General features: G+C 50.2%; 10 non-coding genes across 10 annotated transcripts; all 10 read left to right on the forward strand.

The window, feature by feature from the left end:
- The first annotated feature begins 1,439 nt into the window (after positions 1 to 1,439).
- On the forward strand, positions 1,440 to 1,523 carry Trnal-uaa (transfer RNA leucine (anticodon UAA)). The gene has a single exon. It is a non-coding gene; the product is annotated as a tRNA-Leu (tRNA).
- A 1,803-nt stretch (positions 1,524 to 3,326) lies between these two features.
- On the forward strand, positions 3,327 to 3,410 carry Trnal-uaa (transfer RNA leucine (anticodon UAA)). Its single transcript has one exon. It is a non-coding gene; the product is annotated as a tRNA-Leu (tRNA).
- A 1,803-nt stretch (positions 3,411 to 5,213) lies between these two features.
- Trnal-uaa (transfer RNA leucine (anticodon UAA)) lies at positions 5,214 to 5,297 on the forward strand. Its single transcript has one exon. It is a non-coding gene; the product is annotated as a tRNA-Leu (tRNA).
- A 1,803-nt stretch (positions 5,298 to 7,100) lies between these two features.
- Positions 7,101 to 7,184, forward strand: Trnal-uaa (transfer RNA leucine (anticodon UAA)). The gene has a single exon. It is a non-coding gene; the product is annotated as a tRNA-Leu (tRNA).
- Positions 7,185 to 8,987: 1,803 nt separating this feature from the next.
- Trnal-uaa (transfer RNA leucine (anticodon UAA)) lies at positions 8,988 to 9,071 on the forward strand. The gene has a single exon. It is a non-coding gene; the product is annotated as a tRNA-Leu (tRNA).
- Positions 9,072 to 10,874: 1,803 nt separating this feature from the next.
- Trnal-uaa (transfer RNA leucine (anticodon UAA)) lies at positions 10,875 to 10,958 on the forward strand. The gene has a single exon. It is a non-coding gene; the product is annotated as a tRNA-Leu (tRNA).
- Positions 10,959 to 12,761: 1,803 nt separating this feature from the next.
- On the forward strand, positions 12,762 to 12,845 carry Trnal-uaa (transfer RNA leucine (anticodon UAA)). Its single transcript has one exon. It is a non-coding gene; the product is annotated as a tRNA-Leu (tRNA).
- A 1,803-nt stretch (positions 12,846 to 14,648) lies between these two features.
- Trnal-uaa (transfer RNA leucine (anticodon UAA)) lies at positions 14,649 to 14,732 on the forward strand. The gene has a single exon. It is a non-coding gene; the product is annotated as a tRNA-Leu (tRNA).
- A 1,803-nt stretch (positions 14,733 to 16,535) lies between these two features.
- Trnal-uaa (transfer RNA leucine (anticodon UAA)) lies at positions 16,536 to 16,619 on the forward strand. The gene has a single exon. It is a non-coding gene; the product is annotated as a tRNA-Leu (tRNA).
- A 1,803-nt stretch (positions 16,620 to 18,422) lies between these two features.
- Trnal-uaa (transfer RNA leucine (anticodon UAA)) lies at positions 18,423 to 18,506 on the forward strand. The gene has a single exon. It is a non-coding gene; the product is annotated as a tRNA-Leu (tRNA).
- Positions 18,507 to 19,742: the final 1,236 nt, after the last annotated feature.

A 19,742-nucleotide genomic window follows, 5' to 3' on the forward strand; every position in this document is an offset into this window, starting at 1 on the left:
CTCACTAAGTTAGTGTGTCATGCTAATAACGGGAAGGCTGTGGATTAGGTCCCACCAATGGCTATTCCATATTGCTTCCCTAAAAGGCAGCGCGAGAGACTGCCAGGCAAATCTCAAGTGATCTGTACAAGGACTAAGATGTCCACACGTCTGGAAACGTTCTCGCCGACTTCTGTGCCACGCTGACGACACGGGTTCTCGTCCGGACACCGAAGTTAAGCAGCATTTTTGCGTGCTTAGTACACGGCTCGGTGACTAACTAGGATGTCTGCGTGCTGTTGGATTCTTCAATTTTGCCTTTTCCCTTAGTTTTCGGTGTTGCTGCGCGGTAATGATACGGTCCAGCACGCTGACCCGTCTCTTGCCTCTCGGTACCCAAATTCGCGAACCTGCGGCCACAGTCAAATGAAAGGGTCCGTTGTGTGTTTGTCGAGTTGGTCTCTCCCAGTCGATTCTAGCGCCTGTCCTCTACATATACGCCCATTTGCAAGCGTCAGCTTTCGCGTCAGCCGAGCAAAGTCGAGACAAGTCGACACATGGGGACGGGACACACGATGCTGTGAATCGCAATCCACACTAGCCTACGCGGAGCGGGACGAGGGGCGAAGGAAAACCATTCGTAACACGACAGTTCGCGAGCATTGAAAACATTCTCCTGAGTAAAGGAGACAACTTCCGTGCGGTGTCCGGGTTTCAAACCCAGATCAGTTACTTGGGAAGCAACCATGCTCACCGACACACCACCACCGCCTTCTGCTACGCGCTGCTTGCGCCGTGATGTGTCGCCTTCCCTCCTGGCGCCAGAGGCCGAAGGCAATCTCGCTGTACGCGCTCAACGCCGAGTGGAAGGCGAGCACATCTGAACCCGTTTTCCTGGTGCTGCTAGGGCGATATACTGTAACTGAGCGCAGAACGAACTTTCACTGAAGAATCTGCCCTTTAATGCACATCAGGGCGAACATGAAATTTCTAATATGAAGTACCCACTGACGATCCAAAGGCGTTTCAGTATGTATGCGTCGGTACCACCGGGGCAGTGCCTAAGTATTGTAAAGTGAAGGTCGACAGCTTGAGCCTCACAGGAAGTATTTCATTGGCTTCCCACGAGTGCGTAATGCACAGCGTGGCTGTTGCTAGGAAACGGCCTTATTTGCCGTTCGTTAATATCTAGTTTTCTTTGCATCAATGTGAAAATGTTACTATTACTAAATACAGTTTTGCTAGTTACAGTTCAAACTGGAAACGACGGAAGAAAGCGGTCCAACGCGCCACATTGGTTCCCGAAAGGGAGGGTGCGTTTCCTTCGCCACGTCTGACATTGTGTCTTAAATATTCTAAACCTGACATAATTACATCCTACCGAAAAAAGAAACAGATTTCGCAGCGAGGTTCTTGAGATATTGCTAGAGATGGAAGTCACTGGAGCGAATGCCTCGCACGTCAGATTGGCCGAGCGGTCTAAGGCGCCAGATTTAAGCTCTGGTTCCCGTAAGGGAGCGTGGGTTCGAACCCCACATCTGACAATGCATTTTGAACATTCTGAAACTAACATACTCCCTTGATCTTATAGAACAAGTAAATTACGCAGAAACACGCCATGCAGATTTTACTAGAGACGACAGTGACAGCAGTGTAGGCGTCGCTCGTCCGGTAGCCCGAGCGGTCGAAAAGAAATAGCGGAACATACTTTTCCTGTGGCGAGTTTTAGCTCTTCTCACGGACGTTTCCGTTGTCGTTGTGTTGTGGCTCTAGGTTCCAAGCGACAGCGAGAAAACCTCAACAGCAACACATACGTGTTTAAATGAATCGTAGGGCCTTAATAAAGATAGATGAAACGGTGGCCCGGGTACTCGAGTTCTGAAGCGGCCGTATTGCGTGGGCAGTAAGCTCACTAAGTTAGTGTGTCATGCTAATAACGGGAAGGCTGTGGATTAGGTCCCACCAATGGCTATTCCATATTGCTTCCCTAAAAGGCAGCGCGAGAGACTGCCAGGCAAATCTCAAGTGATCTGTACAAGGACTAAGATGTCCACACGTCTGGAAACGTTCTCGCCGACTTCTGTGCCACGCTGACGACACGGGTTCTCGTCCGGACACCGAAGTTAAGCAGCATTTTTGCGTGCTTAGTACACGGCTCGGTGACTAACTAGGATGTCTGCGTGCTGTTGGATTCTTCAATTTTGCCTTTTCCCTTAGTTTTCGGTGTTGCTGCGCGGTAATGATACGGTCCAGCACGCTGACCCGTCTCTTGCCTCTCGGTACCCAAATTCGCGAACCTGCGGCCACAGTCAAATGAAAGGGTCCGTTGTGTGTTTGTCGAGTTGGTCTCTCCCAGTCGATTCTAGCGCCTGTCCTCTACATATACGCCCATTTGCAAGCGTCAGCTTTCGCGTCAGCCGAGCAAAGTCGAGACAAGTCGACACATGGGGACGGGACACACGATGCTGTGAATCGCAATCCACACTAGCCTACGCGGAGCGGGACGAGGGGCGAAGGAAAACCATTCGTAACACGACAGTTCGCGAGCATTGAAAACATTCTCCTGAGTAAAGGAGACAACTTCCGTGCGGTGTCCGGGTTTCAAACCCAGATCAGTTACTTGGGAAGCAACCATGCTCACCGACACACCACCACCGCCTTCTGCTACGCGCTGCTTGCGCCGTGATGTGTCGCCTTCCCTCCTGGCGCCAGAGGCCGAAGGCAATCTCGCTGTACGCGCTCAACGCCGAGTGGAAGGCGAGCACATCTGAACCCGTTTTCCTGGTGCTGCTAGGGCGATATACTGTAACTGAGCGCAGAACGAACTTTCACTGAAGAATCTGCCCTTTAATGCACATCAGGGCGAACATGAAATTTCTAATATGAAGTACCCACTGACGATCCAAAGGCGTTTCAGTATGTATGCGTCGGTACCACCGGGGCAGTGCCTAAGTATTGTAAAGTGAAGGTCGACAGCTTGAGCCTCACAGGAAGTATTTCATTGGCTTCCCACGAGTGCGTAATGCACAGCGTGGCTGTTGCTAGGAAACGGCCTTATTTGCCGTTCGTTAATATCTAGTTTTCTTTGCATCAATGTGAAAATGTTACTATTACTAAATACAGTTTTGCTAGTTACAGTTCAAACTGGAAACGACGGAAGAAAGCGGTCCAACGCGCCACATTGGTTCCCGAAAGGGAGGGTGCGTTTCCTTCGCCACGTCTGACATTGTGTCTTAAATATTCTAAACCTGACATAATTACATCCTACCGAAAAAAGAAACAGATTTCGCAGCGAGGTTCTTGAGATATTGCTAGAGATGGAAGTCACTGGAGCGAATGCCTCGCACGTCAGATTGGCCGAGCGGTCTAAGGCGCCAGATTTAAGCTCTGGTTCCCGTAAGGGAGCGTGGGTTCGAACCCCACATCTGACAATGCATTTTGAACATTCTGAAACTAACATACTCCCTTGATCTTATAGAACAAGTAAATTACGCAGAAACACGCCATGCAGATTTTACTAGAGACGACAGTGACAGCAGTGTAGGCGTCGCTCGTCCGGTAGCCCGAGCGGTCGAAAAGAAATAGCGGAACATACTTTTCCTGTGGCGAGTTTTAGCTCTTCTCACGGACGTTTCCGTTGTCGTTGTGTTGTGGCTCTAGGTTCCAAGCGACAGCGAGAAAACCTCAACAGCAACACATACGTGTTTAAATGAATCGTAGGGCCTTAATAAAGATAGATGAAACGGTGGCCCGGGTACTCGAGTTCTGAAGCGGCCGTATTGCGTGGGCAGTAAGCTCACTAAGTTAGTGTGTCATGCTAATAACGGGAAGGCTGTGGATTAGGTCCCACCAATGGCTATTCCATATTGCTTCCCTAAAAGGCAGCGCGAGAGACTGCCAGGCAAATCTCAAGTGATCTGTACAAGGACTAAGATGTCCACACGTCTGGAAACGTTCTCGCCGACTTCTGTGCCACGCTGACGACACGGGTTCTCGTCCGGACACCGAAGTTAAGCAGCATTTTTGCGTGCTTAGTACACGGCTCGGTGACTAACTAGGATGTCTGCGTGCTGTTGGATTCTTCAATTTTGCCTTTTCCCTTAGTTTTCGGTGTTGCTGCGCGGTAATGATACGGTCCAGCACGCTGACCCGTCTCTTGCCTCTCGGTACCCAAATTCGCGAACCTGCGGCCACAGTCAAATGAAAGGGTCCGTTGTGTGTTTGTCGAGTTGGTCTCTCCCAGTCGATTCTAGCGCCTGTCCTCTACATATACGCCCATTTGCAAGCGTCAGCTTTCGCGTCAGCCGAGCAAAGTCGAGACAAGTCGACACATGGGGACGGGACACACGATGCTGTGAATCGCAATCCACACTAGCCTACGCGGAGCGGGACGAGGGGCGAAGGAAAACCATTCGTAACACGACAGTTCGCGAGCATTGAAAACATTCTCCTGAGTAAAGGAGACAACTTCCGTGCGGTGTCCGGGTTTCAAACCCAGATCAGTTACTTGGGAAGCAACCATGCTCACCGACACACCACCACCGCCTTCTGCTACGCGCTGCTTGCGCCGTGATGTGTCGCCTTCCCTCCTGGCGCCAGAGGCCGAAGGCAATCTCGCTGTACGCGCTCAACGCCGAGTGGAAGGCGAGCACATCTGAACCCGTTTTCCTGGTGCTGCTAGGGCGATATACTGTAACTGAGCGCAGAACGAACTTTCACTGAAGAATCTGCCCTTTAATGCACATCAGGGCGAACATGAAATTTCTAATATGAAGTACCCACTGACGATCCAAAGGCGTTTCAGTATGTATGCGTCGGTACCACCGGGGCAGTGCCTAAGTATTGTAAAGTGAAGGTCGACAGCTTGAGCCTCACAGGAAGTATTTCATTGGCTTCCCACGAGTGCGTAATGCACAGCGTGGCTGTTGCTAGGAAACGGCCTTATTTGCCGTTCGTTAATATCTAGTTTTCTTTGCATCAATGTGAAAATGTTACTATTACTAAATACAGTTTTGCTAGTTACAGTTCAAACTGGAAACGACGGAAGAAAGCGGTCCAACGCGCCACATTGGTTCCCGAAAGGGAGGGTGCGTTTCCTTCGCCACGTCTGACATTGTGTCTTAAATATTCTAAACCTGACATAATTACATCCTACCGAAAAAAGAAACAGATTTCGCAGCGAGGTTCTTGAGATATTGCTAGAGATGGAAGTCACTGGAGCGAATGCCTCGCACGTCAGATTGGCCGAGCGGTCTAAGGCGCCAGATTTAAGCTCTGGTTCCCGTAAGGGAGCGTGGGTTCGAACCCCACATCTGACAATGCATTTTGAACATTCTGAAACTAACATACTCCCTTGATCTTATAGAACAAGTAAATTACGCAGAAACACGCCATGCAGATTTTACTAGAGACGACAGTGACAGCAGTGTAGGCGTCGCTCGTCCGGTAGCCCGAGCGGTCGAAAAGAAATAGCGGAACATACTTTTCCTGTGGCGAGTTTTAGCTCTTCTCACGGACGTTTCCGTTGTCGTTGTGTTGTGGCTCTAGGTTCCAAGCGACAGCGAGAAAACCTCAACAGCAACACATACGTGTTTAAATGAATCGTAGGGCCTTAATAAAGATAGATGAAACGGTGGCTGAGGTACTGGAGTTCTGAAGCGGCCGTATTGCGTGGGCAGTAAGCTCACTAAGTTAGTGTGTCATGCTAATAACGGGAAGGCTGTGGATTAGGTCCCACCAATGGCTATTCCATATTGCTTCCCTAAAAGGCAGCGCGAGAGACTGCCAGGCAAATCTCAAGTGATCTGTACAAGGACTAAGATGTCCACACGTCTGGAAACGTTCTCGCCGACTTCTGTGCCACGCTGACGACACGGGTTCTCGTCCGGACACCGAAGTTAAGCAGCATTTTTGCGTGCTTAGTACACGGCTCGGTGACTAACTAGGATGTCTGCGTGCTGTTGGATTCTTCAATTTTGCCTTTTCCCTTAGTTTTCGGTGTTGCTGCGCGGTAATGATACGGTCCAGCACGCTGACCCGTCTCTTGCCTCTCGGTACCCAAATTCGCGAACCTGCGGCCACAGTCAAATGAAAGGGTCCGTTGTGTGTTTGTCGAGTTGGTCTCTCCCAGTCGATTCTAGCGCCTGTCCTCTACATATACGCCCATTTGCAAGCGTCAGCTTTCGCGTCAGCCGAGCAAAGTCGAGACAAGTCGACACATGGGGACGGGACACACGATGCTGTGAATCGCAATCCTCACTAGCCTACGCGGAGCGGGACGAGGGGCGAAGGAAAACCATTCGTAACACGACAGTTCGCGAGCATTGAAAACATTCTCCTGAGTAAAGGAGACAACTTCCGTGCGGTGTCCGGGTTTCAAACCCAGATCAGTTACTTGGGAAGCAACCATGCTCACCGACACACCACCACCGCCTTCTGCTACGCGCTGCTTGCGCCGTGATGTGTCGCCTTCCCTCCTGGCGCCAGAGGCCGAAGGCAATCTCGCTGTACGCGCTCAACGCCGAGTGGAAGGCGAGCACATCTGAACCCGTTTTCCTGGTGCTGCTAGGGCGATATACTGTAACTGAGCGCAGAACGAACTTTCACTGAAGAATCTGCCCTTTAATGCACATCAGGGCGAACATGAAATTTCTAATATGAAGTACCCACTGACGATCCAAAGGCGTTTCAGTATGTATGCGTCGGTACCACCGGGGCAGTGCCTAAGTATTGTAAAGTGAAGGTCGACAGCTTGAGCCTCACAGGAAGTATTTCATTGGCTTCCCACGAGTGCGTAATGCACAGCGTGGCTGTTGCTAGGAAACGGCCTTATTTGCCGTTCGTTAATATCTAGTTTTCTTTGCATCAATGTGAAAATGTTACTATTACTAAATACAGTTTTGCTAGTTACAGTTCAAACTGGAAACGACGGAAGAAAGCGGTCCAACGCGCCACATTGGTTCCCGAAAGGGAGGGTGCGTTTCCTTCGCCACGTCTGACATTGTGTCTTAAATATTCTAAACCTGACATAATTACATCCTACCGAAAAAAGAAACAGATTTCGCAGCGAGGTTCTTGAGATATTGCTAGAGATGGAAGTCACTGGAGCGAATGCCTCGCACGTCAGATTGGCCGAGCGGTCTAAGGCGCCAGATTTAAGCTCTGGTTCCCGTAAGGGAGCGTGGGTTCGAACCCCACATCTGACAATGCATTTTGAACATTCTGAAACTAACATACTCCCTTGATCTTATAGAACAAGTAAATTACGCAGAAACACGCCATGCAGATTTTACTAGAGACGACAGTGACAGCAGTGCAGGCGTCGCTCGTCCGGTAGCCCGAGCGGTCGAAAAGAAATAGCGGAACATACTTTTCCTGTGGCGAGTTTTAGCTCTTCTCACGGACGTTTCCGTTGTCGTTGTGTTGTGGCTCTAGGTTCCAAGCGACAGCGAGAAAACCTCAACAGCAACACATACGTGTTTAAATGAATCGTAGGGCCTTAATAAAGATAGATGAAACGGTGGCTGAGGTACTGGAGTTCTGAAGCGGCCGTATTGCGTGGGCAGTAAGCTCACTAAGTTAGTGTGTCATGCTAATAACGGGAAGGCTGTGGATTAGGTCCCACCAAGGGCTATTCCATATTGCTTCCCTAGAAGGCAGCGCGAGAGACTGCCAGGCAAATCTCAAGTGATCTGTACAAGGACTAAGATGTCCACACGTCTGGAAACGTTCTCGCCGACTTCTGTGCCACGCTGACGACACGGGTTCTCGTCCGATCACCGAAGTTAAGCAGCATTTTTGCGTGCTTAGTACACGGCTCGGTGACTAACTAGGATGTCTGCGTGCTGTTGGATTCTTTAATTTTGCCTTTTCCCTTAGTTTTCGGTGTTGCTGCGCGGTAATGATACGGTCCAGCACGCTGACCCGTCTCTTGCCTCTCGGTACCCAAATTCGCGAACCTGCGGCCACAGTCAAATGAAAGGGTCCGTTGTGTGTTTGTCGAGTTGGTCTCTCCCAGTCGATTCTAGCGCCTGTCCTCTACATATACGCCCATTTGCAAGCGTCAGCTTTCGCGTCAGCCGAGCAAAGTCGAGACAAGTCGACACATGGGGACGGGACACACGATGCTGTGAATCGCAATCCTCACTAGCCTACGCGGAGCGGGACGAGGGGCGAAGGAAAACCATTCGTAACACGACAGTTCGCGAGCATTGAAAACATTCTCCTGAGTAAAGGAGACAACTTCCGTGCGGTGTCCGGGTTTCAAACCCAGATCAGTTACTTGGGAAGCAACCATGCTCACCGACACACCACCACCGCCTTCTGCTACGCGCTGCTTGCGCCGTGATGTGTCGCCTTCCCTCCTGGCGCCAGAGGCCGAAGGCAATCTCGCTGTACGCGCTCAACGCCGAGTGGAAGGCGAGCACATCTGAACCCGTTTTCCTGGTGCTGCTAGGGCGATATACTGTAACTGAGCGCAGAACGAACTTTCACTGAAGAATCTGCCCTTTAATGCACATCAGGGCGAACATGAAATTTCTAATATGAAGTACCCACTGACGATCCAAAGGCGTTTCAGTATGTATGCGTCGGTACCACCGGGGCAGTGCCTAAGTATTGTAAAGTGAAGGTCGACAGCTTGAGCCTCACAGGAAGTATTTCATTGGCTTCCCACGAGTGCGTAATGCACAGCGTGGCTGTTGCTAGGAAACGGCCTTATTTGCCGTTCGTTAATATCTAGTTTTCTTTGCATCAATGTGAAAATGTTACTATTACTAAATACAGTTTTGCTAGTTACAGTTCAAACTGGAAACGACGGAAGAAAGCGGTCCAACGCGCCACATTGGTTCCCGAAAGGGAGGGTGCGTTTCCTTCGCCACGTCTGACATTGTGTCTTAAATATTCTAAACCTGACATAATTACATCCTACCGAAAAAAGAAACAGATTTCGCAGCGAGGTTCTTGAGATATTGCTAGAGATGGAAGTCACTGGAGCGAATGCCTCGCACGTCAGATTGGCCGAGCGGTCTAAGGCGCCAGATTTAAGCTCTGGTTCCCATAAGGGAGCGTGGGTTCGAACCCCACATCTGACAATGCATTTTGAACATTCTGAAACTAACATACTCCCTTGATCTTATAGAACAAGTAAATTACGCAGAAACACGCCATGCAGATTTTACTAGAGACGACAGTGACAGCAGTGCAGGCGTCGCTCGTCCGGTAGCCCGAGCGGTCGAAAAGAAATAGCGGAACATACTTTTCCTGTGGCGAGTTTTAGCTCTTCTCACGGACGTTTCCGTTGTCGTTGTGTTGTGGCTCTAGGTTCCAAGCGACAGCGAGAAAACCTCAACAGCAACACATACGTGTTTAAATGAATCGTAGGGCCTTAATAAAGATAGATGAAACGGTGGCTGAGGTACTGGAGTTCTGAAGCGGCCGTATTGCGTGGGCAGTAAGCTCACTAAGTTAGTGTGTCATGCTAATAACGGGAAGGCTGTGGATTAGGTCCCACCAAGGGCTATTCCATATTGCTTCCCTAGAAGGCAGCGCGAGAGACTGCCAGGCAAATCTCAAGTGATCTGTACAAGGACTAAGATGTCCACACGTCTGGAAACGTTCTCGCCGACTTCTGTGCCACGCTGACGACACGGGTTCTCGTCCGATCACCGAAGTTAAGCAGCATTTTTGCGTGCTTAGTACACGGCTCGGTGACTAACTAGGATGTCTGCGTGCTGTTGGATTCTTTAATTTTGCCTTTTCCCTTAGTTTTCGGTGTTGCTGCGCGGTAATGATACGGTCCAGCACGCTGACCCGTCTCTTGCCTCTCGGTACCCAAATTCGCGAACCTGCGGCCACAGTCAAATGAAAGGGTCCGTTGTGTGTTTGTCGAGTTGGTCTCTCCCAGTCGATTCTAGCGCCTGTCCTCTACATATACGCCCATTTGCAAGCGTCAGCTTTCGCGTCAGCCGAGCAAAGTCGAGACAAGTCGACACATGGGGACGGGACACACGATGCTGTGAATCGCAATCCACACTAGCCTACGCGGAGCGGGACGAGGGGCGAAGGAAAACCATTCGTAACACGACAGTTCGCGAGCATTGAAAACATTCTCCTGAGTAAAGGAGACAACTTCCGTGCGGTGTCCGGGTTTCAAACCCAGATCAGTTACTTGGGAAGCAACCATGCTCACCGACACACCACCACCGCCTTCTGCTACGCGCTGCTTGCGCCGTGATGTGTCGCCTTCCCTCCTGGCGCCAGAGGCCGAAGGCAATCTCGCTGTACGCGCTCAACGCCGAGTGGAAGGCGAGCACATCTGAACCCGTTTTCCTGGTGCTGCTAGGGCGATATACTGTAACTGAGCGCAGAACGAACTTTCACTGAAGAATCTGCCCTTTAATGCACATCAGGGCGAACATGAAATTTCTAATATGAAGTACCCACTGACGATCCAAAGGCGTTTCAGTATGTATGCGTCGGTACCACCGGGGCAGTGCCTAAGTATTGTAAAGTGAAGGTCGACAGCTTGAGCCTCACAGGAAGTATTTCATTGGCTTCCCACGAGTGCGTAATGCACAGCGTGGCTGTTGCTAGGAAACGGCCTTATTTGCCGTTCGTTAATATCTAGTTTTCTTTGCATCAATGTGAAAATGTTACTATTACTAAATACAGTTTTGCTAGTTACAGTTCAAACTGGAAACGACGGAAGAAAGCGGTCCAACGCGCCACATTGGTTCCCGAAAGGGAGGGTGCGTTTCCTTCGCCACGTCTGACATTGTGTCTTAAATATTCTAAACCTGACATAATTACATCCTACCGAAAAAAGAAACAGATTTCGCAGCGAGGTTCTTGAGATATTGCTAGAGATGGAAGTCACTGGAGCGAATGCCTCGCACGTCAGATTGGCCGAGCGGTCTAAGGCGCCAGATTTAAGCTCTGGTTCCCGTAAGGGAGCGTGGGTTCGAACCCCACATCTGACAATGCATTTTGAACATTCTGAAACTAACATACTCCCTTGATCTTATAGAACAAGTAAATTACGCAGAAACACGCCATGCAGATTTTACTAGAGACGACAGTGACAGCAGTGTAGGCGTCGCTCGTCCGGTAGCCCGAGCGGTCGAAAAGAAATAGCGGAACATACTTTTCCTGTGGCGAGTTTTAGCTCTTCTCACGGACGTTTCCGTTGTCGTTGTGTTGTGGCTCTAGGTTCCAAGCGACAGCGAGAAAACCTCAACAGCAACACATACGTGTTTAAATGAATCGTAGGGCCTTAATAAAGATAGATGAAACGGTGGCTGAGGTACTGGAGTTCTGAAGCGGCCGTATTGCGTGGGCAGTAAGCTCACTAAGTTAGTGTGTCATGCTAATAACGGGAAGGCTGTGGATTAGGTCCCACCAATGGCTATTCCATATTGCTTCCCTAAAAGGCAGCGCGAGAGACTGCCAGGCAAATCTCAAGTGATCTGTACAAGGACTAAGATGTCCACACGTCTGGAAACGTTCTCGCCGACTTCTGTGCCACGCTGACGACACGGGTTCTCGTCCGGACACCGAAGTTAAGCAGCATTTTTGCGTGCTTAGTACACGGCTCGGTGACTAACTAGGATGTCTGCGTGCTGTTGGATTCTTCAATTTTGCCTTTTCCCTTAGTTTTCGGTGTTGCTGCGCGGTAATGATACGGTCCAGCACGCTGACCCGTCTCTTGCCTCTCGGTACCCAAATTCGCGAACCTGCGGCCACAGTCAAATGAAAGGGTCCGTTGTGTGTTTGTCGAGTTGGTCTCTCCCAGTCGATTCTAGCGCCTGTCCTCTACATATACGCCCATTTGCAAGCGTCAGCTTTCGCGTCAGCCGAGCAAAGTCGAGACAAGTCGACACATGGGGACGGGACACACGATGCTGTGAATCGCAATCCTCACTAGCCTACGCGGAGCGGGACGAGGGGCGAAGGAAAACCATTCGTAACACGACAGTTCGCGAGCATTGAAAACATTCTCCTGAGTAAAGGAGACATCTTCCGTGCGGTGTCCGGGTTTCAAACCCAGATCAGTTACTTGGGAAGCAACCATGCTCACCGACACACCACCACCGCCTTCTGCTACGCGCTGCTTGCGCCGTGATGTGTCGCCTTCCCTCCTGGCGCCAGAGGCCGAAGGCAATCTCGCTGTACGCGCTCAACGCCGAGTGGAAGGCGAGCACATCTGAACCCGTTTTCCTGGTGCTGCTAGGGCGATATACTGTAACTGAGCGCAGAACGAACTTTCACTGAAGAATCTGCCCTTTAATGCACATCAGGGCGAACATGAAATTTCTAATATGAAGTACCCACTGACGATCCAAAGGCGTTTCAGTATGTATGCGTCGGTACCACCGGGGCAGTGCCTAAGTATTGTAAAGTGAAGGTCGACAGCTTGAGCCTCACAGGAAGTATTTCATTGGCTTCCCACGAGTGCGTAATGCACAGCGTGGCTGTTGCTAGGAAACGGCCTTATTTGCCGTTCGTTAATATCTAGTTTTCTTTGCATCAATGTGAAAATGTTACTATTACTAAATACAGTTTTGCTAGTTACAGTTCAAACTGGAAACGACGGAAGAAAGCGGTCCAACGCGCCACATTGGTTCCCGAAAGGGAGGGTGCGTTTCCTTCGCCACGTCTGACATTGTGTCTTAAATATTCTAAACCTGACATAATTACATCCTACCGAAAAAAGAAACAGATTTCGCAGCGAGGTTCTTGAGATATTGCTAGAGATGGAAGTCACTGGAGCGAATGCCTCGCACGTCAGATTGGCCGAGCGGTCTAAGGCGCCAGATTTAAGCTCTGGTTCCCGTAAGGGAGCGTGGGTTCGAACCCCACATCTGACAATGCATTTTGAACATTCTGAAACTAACATACTCCCTTGATCTTATAGAACAAGTAAATTACGCAGAAACACGCCATGCAGATTTTACTAGAGACGACAGTGACAGCAGTGCAGGCGTCGCTCGTCCGGTAGCCCGAGCGGTCGAAAAGAAATAGCGGAACATACTTTTCCTGTGGCGAGTTTTAGCTCTTCTCACGGACGTTTCCGTTGTCGTTGTGTTGTGGCTCTAGGTTCCAAGCGACAGCGAGAAAACCTCAACAGCAACACATACGTGTTTAAATGAATCGTAGGGCCTTAATAAAGATAGATGAAACGGTGGCTGAGGTACTGGAGTTCTGAAGCGGCCGTATTGCGTGGGCAGTAAGCTCACTAAGTTAGTGTGTCATGCTAATAACGGGAAGGCTGTGGATTAGGTCCCACCAAGGGCTATTCCATATTGCTTCCCTAGAAGGCAGCGCGAGAGACTGCCAGGCAAATCTCAAGTGATCTGTACAAGGACTAAGATGTCCACACGTCTGGAAACGTTCTCGCCGACTTCTGTGCCACGCTGACGACACGGGTTCTCGTCCGATCACCGAAGTTAAGCAGCATTTTTGCGTGCTTAGTACACGGCTCGGTGACTAACTAGGATGTCTGCGTGCTGTTGGATTCTTTAATTTTGCCTTTTCCCTTAGTTTTCGGTGTTGCTGCGCGGTAATGATACGGTCCAGCACGCTGACCCGTCTCTTGCCTCTCGGTACCCAAATTCGCGAACCTGCGGCCACAGTCAAATGAAAGGGTCCGTTGTGTGTTTGTCGAGTTGGTCTCTCCCAGTCGATTCTAGCGCCTGTCCTCTACATATACGCCCATTTGCAAGCGTCAGCTTTCGCGTCAGCCGAGCAAAGTCGAGACAAGTCGACACATGGGGACGGGACACACGATGCTGTGAATCGCAATCCACACTAGCCTACGCGGAGCGGGACGAGGGGCGAAGGAAAACCATTCGTAACACGACAGTTCGCGAGCATTGAAAACATTCTCCTGAGTAAAGGAGACAACTTCCGTGCGGTGTCCGGGTTTCAAACCCAGATCAGTTACTTGGGAAGCAACCATGCTCACCGACACACCACCACCGCCTTCTGCTACGCGCTGCTTGCGCCGTGATGTGTCGCCTTCCCTCCTGGCGCCAGAGGCCGAAGGCAATCTCGCTGTACGCGCTCAACGCCGAGTGGAAGGCGAGCACATCTGAACCCGTTTTCCTGGTGCTGCTAGGGCGATATACTGTAACTGAGCGCAGAACGAACTTTCACTGAAGAATCTGCCCTTTAATGCACATCAGGGCGAACATGAAATTTCTAATATGAAGTACCCACTGACGATCCAAAGGCGTTTCAGTATGTATGCGTCGGTACCACCGGGGCAGTGCCTAAGTATTGTAAAGTGAAGGTCGACAGCTTGAGCCTCACAGGAAGTATTTCATTGGCTTCCCACGAGTGCGTAATGCACAGCGTGGCTGTTGCTAGGAAACGGCCTTATTTGCCGTTCGTTAATATCTAGTTTTCTTTGCATCAATGTGAAAATGTTACTATTACTAAATACAGTTTTGCTAGTTACAGTTCAAACTGGAAACGACGGAAGAAAGCGGTCCAACGCGCCACATTGGTTCCCGAAAGGGAGGGTGCGTTTCCTTCGCCACGTCTGACATTGTGTCTTAAATATTCTAAACCTGACATAATTACATCCTACCGAAAAAAGAAACAGATTTCGCAGCGAGGTTCTTGAGATATTGCTAGAGATGGAAGTCACTGGAGCGAATGCCTCGCACGTCAGATTGGCCGAGCGGTCTAAGGCGCCAGATTTAAGCTCTGGTTCCCGTAAGGGAGCGTGGGTTCGAACCCCACATCTGACAATGCATTTTGAACATTCTGAAACTAACATACTCCCTTGATCTTATAGAACAAGTAAATTACGCAGAAACACGCCATGCAGATTTTACTAGAGACGACAGTGACAGCAGTGCAGGCGTCGCTCGTCCGGTAGCCCGAGCGGTCGAAAAGAAATAGCGGAACATACTTTTCCTGTGGCGAGTTTTAGCTCTTCTCACGGACGTTTCCGTTGTCGTTGTGTTGTGGCTCTAGGTTCCAAGCGACAGCGAGAAAACCTCAACAGCAACACATACGTGTTTAAATGAATCGTAGGGCCTTAATAAAGATAGATGAAACGGTGGCTGAGGTACTGGAGTTCTGAAGCGGCCGTATTGCGTGGGCAGTAAGCTCACTAAGTTAGTGTGTCATGCTAATAACGGGAAGGCTGTGGATTAGGTCCCACCAAGGGCTATTCCATATTGCTTCCCTAGAAGGCAGCGCGAGAGACTGCCAGGCAAATCTCAAGTGATCTGTACAAGGACTAAGATGTCCACACGTCTGGAAACGTTCTCGCCGACTTCTGTGCCACGCTGACGACACGGGTTCTCGTCCGATCACCGAAGTTAAGCAGCATTTTTGCGTGCTTAGTACACGGCTCGGTGACTAACTAGGATGTCTGCGTGCTGTTGGATTCTTTAATTTTGCCTTTTCCCTTAGTTTTCGGTGTTGCTGCGCGGTAATGATACGGTCCAGCACGCTGACCCGTCTCTTGCCTCTCGGTACCCAAATTCGCGAACCTGCGGCCACAGTCAAATGAAAGGGTCCGTTGTGTGTTTGTCGAGTTGGTCTCTCCCAGTCGATTCTAGCGCCTGTCCTCTACATATACGCCCATTTGCAAGCGTCAGCTTTCGCGTCAGCCGAGCAAAGTCGAGACAAGTCGACACATGGGGACGGGACACACGATGCTGTGAATCGCAATCCACACTAGCCTACGCGGAGCGGGACGAGGGGCGAAGGAAAACCATTCGTAACACGACAGTTCGCGAGCATTGAAAACATTCTCCTGAGTAAAGGAGACAACTTCCGTGCGGTGTCCGGGTTTCAAACCCAGATCAGTTACTTGGGAAGCAACCATGCTCACCGACACACCACCACCGCCTTCTGCTACGCGCTGCTTGCGCCGTGATGTGTCGCCTTCCCTCCTGGCGCCAGAGGCCGAAGGCAATCTCGCTGTACGCGCTCAACGCCGAGTGGAAGGCGAGCACATCTGAACCCGTTTTCCTGGTGCTGCTAGGGCGATATACTGTAACTGAGCGCAGAACGAACTTTCACTGAAGAATCTGCCCTTTAATGCACATCAGGGCGAACATGAAATTTCTAATATGAAGTACCCACTGACGATCCAAAGGCGTTTCAGTATGTATGCGTCGGTACCACCGGGGCAGTGCCTAAGTATTGTAAAGTGAAGGTCGACAGCTTGAGCCTCACAGGAAGTATTTCATTGGCTTCCCACGAGTGCGTAATGCACAGCGTGGCTGTTGCTAGGAAACGGCCTTATTTGCCGTTCGTTAATATCTAGTTTTCTTTGCATCAATGTGAAAATGTTACTATTACTAAATACAGTTTTGCTAGTTACAGTTCAAACTGGAAACGACGGAAGAAAGCGGTCCAACGCGCCACATTGGTTCCCGAAAGGGAGGGTGCGTTTCCTTCGCCACGTCTGACATTGTGTCTTAAATATTCTAAACCTGACATAATTACATCCTACCGAAAAAAGAAACAGATTTCGCAGCGAGGTTCTTGAGATATTGCTAGAGATGGAAGTCACTGGAGCGAATGCCTCGCACGTCAGATTGGCCGAGCGGTCTAAGGCGCCAGATTTAAGCTCTGGTTCCCGTAAGGGAGCGTGGGTTCGAACCCCACATCTGACAATGCATTTTGAACATTCTGAAACTAACATACTCCCTTGATCTTATAGAACAAGTAAATTACGCAGAAACACGCCATGCAGATTTTACTAGAGACGACAGTGACAGCAGTGCAGGCGTCGCTCGTCCGGTAGCCCGAGCGGTCGAAAAGAAATAGCGGAACATACTTTTCCTGTGGCGAGTTTTAGCTCTTCTCACGGACGTTTCCGTTGTCGTTGTGTTGTGGCTCTAGGTTCCAAGCGACAGCGAGAAAACCTCAACAGCAACACATACGTGTTTAAATGAATCGTAGGGCCTTAATAAAGATAGATGAAACGGTGGCTGAGGTACTGGAGTTCTGAAGCGGCCGTATTGCGTGGGCAGTAAGCTCACTAAGTTAGTGTGTCATGCTAATAACGGGAAGGCTGTGGATTAGGTCCCACCAAGGGCTATTCCATATTGCTTCCCTAGAAGGCAGCGCGAGAGACTGCCAGGCAAATCTCAAGTGATCTGTACAAGGACTAAGATGTCCACACGTCTGGAAACGTTCTCGCCGACTTCTGTGCCACGCTGACGACACGGGTTCTCGTCCGATCACCGAAGTTAAGCAGCATTTTTGCGTGCTTAGTACACGGCTCGGTGACTAACTAGGATGTCTGCGTGCTGTTGGATTCTTTAATTTTGCCTTTTCCCTTAGTTTTCGGTGTTGCTGCGCGGTAATGATACGGTCCAGCACGCTGACCCGTCTCTTGCCTCTCGGTACCCAAATTCGCGAACCTGCGGCCACAGTCAAATGAAAGGGTCCGTTGTGTGTTTGTCGAGTTGGTCTCTCCCAGTCGATTCTAGCGCCTGTCCTCTACATATACGCCCATTTGCAAGCGTCAGCTTTCGCGTCAGCCGAGCAAAGTCGAGACAAGTCGACACATGGGGACGGGACACACGATGCTGTGAATCGCAATCCACACTAGCCTACGTGGAGCGGGACGAGGGGCGAAGGAAAACCATTCGTAACACGACATTTCGCGAGCGTTGAAAACATTCTCCTGAGTAAAGGAGACAACTTCCGTGCGGTGTCCGGGTTTCAAACCCAGATCAGTTACTTGGGAAGCAACCATGCTCACCGACACACCACCACCGCCTTCTGCTACGCGCTGCTTGCGCCGTGATGTGTCGCCTTCCCTCCTGGCGCCAGAGGCCGAAGGCAATCTCGCTGTAGGCGCTCAACGCCGAGTGGAAGGCGAGCACATCTGAACCCGTTTTCCTGGTGCTGCTATGGCGATATACTGTAACTGAGCGCAGAACGAACTTTCACTGAAGAATCTGCCCTTTAATGCACATCAGGGCGAACATGAAATTTCTAATATGAAGTACCCACTGACGATCCAAAGGCGTTTCAGTATGTATGCGTCGGTACCACCGGGGCAGTGCCTAAGTATTGTAAAGTGAAGGTCGACAGCTTGAGCCTCACAGGAAGTATTTCATTGGCTTCCCACGAGTGCGTAATGCACAGCGTGGCTGTTGCTAGGAAACGGCCTTATTTGCCGTTCGTTAATATCTAGTTTTCTTTGCATCAATGTGAAAATGTTACTATTACTAAATACAGTTTTGCTAGTTACAGTTCAAACTGGAAACGACGGAAGAAAGCGGTCCAACGCGCCACATTGGTTCCCGAAAGGGAGGGTGCGTTTCCTTCGCCACGTCTGACATTGTGTCTTAAATATTCTAAACCTGACATAATTACATCCTACCGAAAAAAGAAACAGATTTCGCAGCGAGGTTCTTGAGATATTGCTAGAGATGGAAGTCACTGGAGCGAATGCCTCGCACGTCAGATTGGCCGAGCGGTCTAAGGCGCCAGATTTAAGCTCTGGTTCCCGTAAGGGAGCGTGGGTTCGAACCCCACATCTGACAATGCATTTTGAACATTCTGAAACTAACATACTCCCTTGATCTTATAGAACAAGTAAATTACGCAGAAACACGCCATGCAGATTTTACTAGAGACGACAGTGACAGCAGTGCAGGCGTCGCTCGTCCGGTAGCCCGAGCGGTCGAAAAGAAATAGCGGAACATACTTTTCCTGTGCCGAGTTTTAGCTCTTCTCACGGACGTTACCGTTGTCGTTGTGTTGTGGCTCTGGGTTCCAAGCGACAGCGAGAAAACCTCAACAGCAACACATACGTGTTTAAATGAATCGTTGGGCCTTAATAAAGATAGATGAAACGGTGGCCCGGGTACTGGAGTTCTGAAGCGGCCGTATTGCGTGGGCAGTATGCTCACTAAGTTAGTGTGTCATGCTAATAACGGGAAGGCTGTGGATTAGGTCCCACCAAGGGCTATTCCATATTGCTTCCCTAGAAGGCAGCGCGAGAGACTGCCAGGCAAATCTCAAGTGATCTGTACAAGGACTAAGATGTCCACACGTCTGGAAACGTTCTCGCCGACTTCTGTGCCACGCTGACGACACGGGTTCTCGTCCGATCACCGAAGTTAAGCAGCATTTTTGCGTGCTTAGTACACGGCTCGGTGACTAACTAGGATGTCTGCGTGCTGTTGGATTCTTTAATTTTGCCTTTTCCCTTAGTTTTCGGTGTTGCTGCGCGGTAATGATACGGTCCAGCACGCTGACCCGTCTCTTGCCTCTCGGTACCCAAATTCGCGAACCTGCGGCCACAGTCAAATGAAAGGGTCCGTTGTGTGTTTGTCGAGTTGGTCTCTCCCAGTCGATTCTAGCGCCTGTCCTCTACATATACGCCCATTTGCAAGCGTCAGCTTTCGCGTCAGCCGAGCAAAGTCGAGACAAGTCGACACATGGGGACGGGACACACGATGCTGTGAATCGCAATCCACACTAGCCTACGTGGAGCGGGACGAGGGGCGAAGGAAAACCATTCGTAACACGACATTTCGCGAGCGTTGAAAACATTCTCCTGAGTAAAGGAGACAACTTCCGTGCGGTGTCCGGGTTTCAAACCCAGATCAGTTACTTGGGAAGCAACCATGCTCACCGACACACCACCACCGCCTTCTGCTACGCGCTGCTTGCGCCGTGATGTGTCGCCTTCCCTCCTGGCGCCAGAGGCCGAAGGCAATCTCGCTGTAGGCGCTCAACGCCGAGTGGAAGGCGAGCACATCTGAACCCGTTTT

The sequence above is a fragment of the Schistocerca cancellata genome, chromosome 8 (assembly GCF_023864275.1).
Source record: "Schistocerca cancellata isolate TAMUIC-IGC-003103 chromosome 8, iqSchCanc2.1, whole genome shotgun sequence".
NCBI lineage: Eukaryota > Metazoa > Arthropoda > Insecta > Orthoptera > Acrididae > Schistocerca > Schistocerca cancellata.